Below are 4858 nucleotides of genomic sequence, written 5' to 3'. Positions count from 1 at the left end.
GGAACCTTGTAGGAAGGAACTGCAGATGCCAGTTTAAGCCGAAGACAGACACAAAGTGCTGGAGTAACTCAGCGGGTCAGGCAGCATCTCTCTGGAGAAAAGGAATAGGTGACGTTTTGGGTCGAGACACTTCTTCAGACTGAGAGTGGGGGGGGGGGGGGGGGGTGGGGGGGGTGGGGAAACGAGAGATATAGACGGCGATGTAGAGAGATATCGAACAAACGAATGAAAGATATGGAAAAAAGTAACGACGATCGAGGAGACAGGTCATTGTTAGTCTGAAGAAGGGTCTCGACCCGAGACGTCAGCCATTCCTTCTCTCCCGAGATGCTGCCTGACCTGCTGAGTTACTCCAGCATTTTGTGAATAAACCGGTCATTGTTAGCAGTGGTCTAGGTGAGAACGACTTATAGTCATAGAGTCATATCATATCATATCATATCATATATATACAGCCGGAAACAGGCCTTTTCGGCCCACCAAGTCCGTGCCGCCCAGCGATCCCCGTACATTAACACTATCCTACACCCACTAGGGACAATTTTTTACATTTACCCAGCCAATTAACCTACAAACCTGTACGTCTTTGGACGTCATAGAGTGGCACAGTGTGGGAACAGGCCTGGGGGATTTCAGGACCGCTGGGGTGGATGCATCTTGGATGGGCATTGTAATATAGTTGTATAATCGTTTCATTTGGTATATTTGTTTGTATTGTTCTCTGGTGGTGGGTCCTGTTTGGTTTTATTGCTGATTGCTGTAAATATTGTTTTTTAAATAATCAAATACATTTTTGGATCGTAAAAAAAATTAAATACATTTAAGAAAGAGCGTTGCAAAGGTGGGGCAGCGGGTAGAACCACTACCCCACTCGCCAGAGGCCCGGGTACCACCACCGACCGACCGCCCGTGCCTTCTGTGTGGAGTCCGCACGTCTCCCCCGGTGACTGTGAGGATTTTCTTCCGGGCGCTCCGGTTTCCTCCCACATTCCAAAGACGTGCGGGTTTGTAGTTTAACCGGGACCTCTACAAACTGCCCAGGGGTGTGCAGGGAGTGGGTGGGGAAGGTGGGATAACGTAGAACTGGTGTGAGCTGGGCGATCGATGGGCCAGCAGGGACACAGTGGGCCGATGGGCCTGCCCCCCCTGCTGCGTCACTCAAACTGAACTAAAAAGCCCACCTGCCCCTCCCACACTCTGTCACATCCCCCCTCTGCCTACACACTGTCCTCCTCAACTCCACCACTGTCCCTTCTCCTATTCATAGCCCCCACAACCTGCCCCACCTCCCCTAGGCTCAACCCCCCCCTCATTCCTCCCCTCCCCCCCTCATTCCTGCCCCCTCCACACCGCTGCTCTCCCCCCTCCACACTGTTTCCCCTCCCCCCTTTATTGCCCCCTTCCCCAGCCCCCGGGTGGGGGAGGAGGGAGCGGGCCGGTGGGGGAGTGGGGAGGGTGGGTGGAGGGCAAGGGTGGGGAGGGTGGGGGAGGGTGGGGGAGCGGGAAGGGGGGCCGGTGGGGGAGGGGGGAGCGAGGAGCGGGGCCTGTGGGGGAGGGAGCTCTCTGGATTCAGGAACAGCTGGCAGCCATTTCCAGCAATTAGGCACGGGAAAATATTGCAATAAAAGGGAATGTGTTCTACGCGTCCTGGCCAGCCCCTCCCCCCACAGAGGGAGACGGGGTGTGTGTGTGTGTGTGGCAGCTCCCCAGACTGGCGGGGAGGGGAGAGAAGGAATGGGTGACGTTTCAGGTCGAGACCCTTCTCTCCCGAAGGGTCAATTCAGTCCAAAGAGGGGTCTCGACCCGAAACATCACCCATTCCTTCTCTCCCGAGATGCTGCCTGTCCCGCTGAGTTACTCCCAACATTTTGTGTCTACCTTCGATTTAAAGCAGCATCTGCAGTTTTTCTTTCTTCACACAGAGGGTGGTGGGTGTACGGAACGAGCTGCCAGAGGAGGCAGGGACGATAACAACATTTAAAAGACATTTGGGCAGGTTCATGGAAGAGTAGCAATGGTTTAGAGGTATATGGGCCAAACGCAGGCAAATGGGTCAGCATGAGCTAGTTGGGCCGAAGGGCCTGTGTCTGTGCTGTAAGACTCTGTATGGGGCAACGAGATGGATGGGTTTGCTCTGAGGGTCAGCATAGGCTCGATGGGCCAAATGGTCAATGTCATAAGGTAGGAGAATAAGGAGCCACCCACACTGATGGCATGGAGACGCACAGTGGCTGGTGGTATGGAGAGGGGAACATGACTCCACACAGGGCTAGAATACACCTGAGGGGCAGAGTGGCCTTCTCCTGCAGTGTTTCTCCCACAGGGGCTGTCTGGGCCCCCTCCGGTCACCCTGCGCAGCCAGCCACATCACAGTGAACCATTCAGTTTAGATACAGCGCAGAAAGAAGCCCTTCAGCCCACCGAGTCCACAGCGATCACCCCGCACGCACGCACGTACGTACGCGCGCACGCACGCCAATTAACCTACAACCCCGCACGACTTTGGAGTGTGGGAGGAAACCGGAGCAAACCGGGGAAAACCCTGGCAGGTCACGGGGAGAACGTACAAACTCCATACACGGACAGCGTCCTTGGCCGGGATCCAACCCGGGTCTCTGGCGCTGAGAGGCAGCAGTTCTACCCGCTGCGTCGCCGCGCCGGCCTTATTTCCCAGCACTGGGGGCAGGGGCAGGGGAGGGGGGAACAGACGTGATGGGGGCCGGTGGAACAGCGCAGGGAGAGGGTTGGGGACCTCCAGGCACAGTTTGCACAGCTCCTGGGGGCCGGGGTAGGGTGGGGTGGGGTGGGGTGGGGTGGGGGGGGACAGGATGGGGGCCGGTGGATCAGCGCGGGGAGAGGGTTGGGGATCTCCATGCACAGTTTGCACAGCTCCTGAAAGCAGCCTCTATTTGCTTAATTAGTGTATATTTATAGAGCGTCTGGCTGCCCGGGTAAATGCCTGCTTCCTGATCCCTGCCTCCCAACTCCAAACAAACAAAGACCACAGCCTGGGAGTTGCTGGCTTTCCCAGCGCCGAGCCCGACCGACCGACCGCCCGCCGCGGCTTGGGCTGCCTTTGCCGAGCCACTGACCAGACCCAGGCACCCACGGGTGCTGCCTCCTTCACCCACCCCCCACCCTCCCTCGGGGACACAGATGTCCCGGTCAGACAGCGCTGGGATGGTCCCAGGTCAGTTGTCGGGATTGCCAGGCTCCAGCCCCTCCGGCCACTGCCCGCTGCCAGTGCAGGGCATGCCCACTGACCACTGTCCTGGGGTGGTGGGTACTGGACACGACACTGGGCACTGCCCCACACTGACCGCAGGTGCCCAGGACAGTCCCCTGCACCAGGGGTGAGGGGCAGTGGACATGACCATCACCCTCATTGACTGGCCCCTCCCTCGCCATGGCACCCTGCCCACCGATGACCAGCGATCAGAGAGCTCCCCTTGCCCACGCTCCCTCTCCCCTCATCCCACCCACCCTCCTCTCCTCACCTCCCCTCTCACCCACCCCTCCTCCCCCCCACTCTCCCCTCCTCCCACCCCCTTTCCCCTCTCCTCTCCCCTCTCCCCCTCTCCCTCCCCTTCTCTCTCCCCTCCACTCCTCCCCTCCTCTCTCCCCTCCACTCCACTCCCCTCTCCCCTATTTCCAGGATTTCCAACTAAATAGCCGAAAGTGGTAACAGAAACTGATCGGTCTGAAGAAGGGTCTCGACCCGAAACGTCACCCATTCCTTCTCTCCACAGATGCTGCCTGACCTGCTGAGTTACTCCAGCAATTTGTGTCTACCTTCGATTTGTACCAGCATCTGCAGTTATTTTCCTACACACGCGCACACACACGCATGCACACACACGCATGCACACACACGCATGCACACATGCACACACGCACCCGCACGAACATGCATGCACACACGCACGCACAAACACACATTCCTCCGAGCTGTCAGGCCTCAGGCCCAGGTTCTGCCACATCACGGCAGTGGGTTGCCAGGGCCGGCGTGAGAGGGGGCCGAAAGAACAAAGCCAGCCACTGTGCGGCAAGGCCGGGGCGAGGAACGGCCAATGTGGTGGTGTTGTTTCAGCCGCCACTTTAATGTGGGGCCGGTGAATAGTGCGACCTTTATGTGGCAGCTCCGTGCTTTGTTCAGCCCCCAGTACCAAACCCACCATCACACCAACCTCCCCTCCCTCCGCCTCTCCCCCACCACCCTCAGCCTCTCTCCCCCCTCACCCGCCTCCTCTCCCCCCACCCTCCGCCTCTCCCCCACCCTCCGCCTCTCCCCCACCCTCCGCCTCACTCCCCCTCCCTCCGCCTCCCCCCCCCACCTCCGCCTCTCCCCCACCCTCCGCCTCCCCACCTCTCCCCCTCCCCACCTCTTCCCCCTCCCCACCTCTTCCCCCCTCCCCACCTCTCCCCCAACTCCTCTTCCCCCAGCCTACCCTCCCCTTCCCTTCACCCACCCCCCCTCCTCCTCTCCCCCCACGGTCGCCAACCGTCCCGTATTAGCCGGGACATCCCGTATTTTGGGCTAAGTTAGTTTGTCCCGTATGGGACCGCCCTTGTCCCGTATTAGTAGGGTTGCCAACTTCCTTGCTCCCAAATACGGGACAAGGGGTGACGTCACCGCCCTGCGCGCCCCACGTGACCTCACCCAGCCAGCGGCCACGTGCCCCCGCTCCACCAATGGCGGCCGCTGGGCACAGAACAGCACTGGACCGCAGGCCAGCGTGGGAAACACGGGCATTGCCCAAACAGTTCACCTTTCCAAATTGCGCGGAGTCGCTGAGGATAGAGGGAACAGGTTGCCCCGAGACGTCAGGAGACAGTGCTGACTGTGGGAGGGGTGGGG

Source organism: Rhinoraja longicauda, chromosome 36 (assembly GCF_053455715.1).
Source record: "Rhinoraja longicauda isolate Sanriku21f chromosome 36, sRhiLon1.1, whole genome shotgun sequence".
In the NCBI taxonomy this organism is placed as follows: Eukaryota; Metazoa; Chordata; class Chondrichthyes; order Rajiformes; family Arhynchobatidae; genus Rhinoraja; species Rhinoraja longicauda.
Note: the sequence above shows the minus strand (reverse complement) of the source record.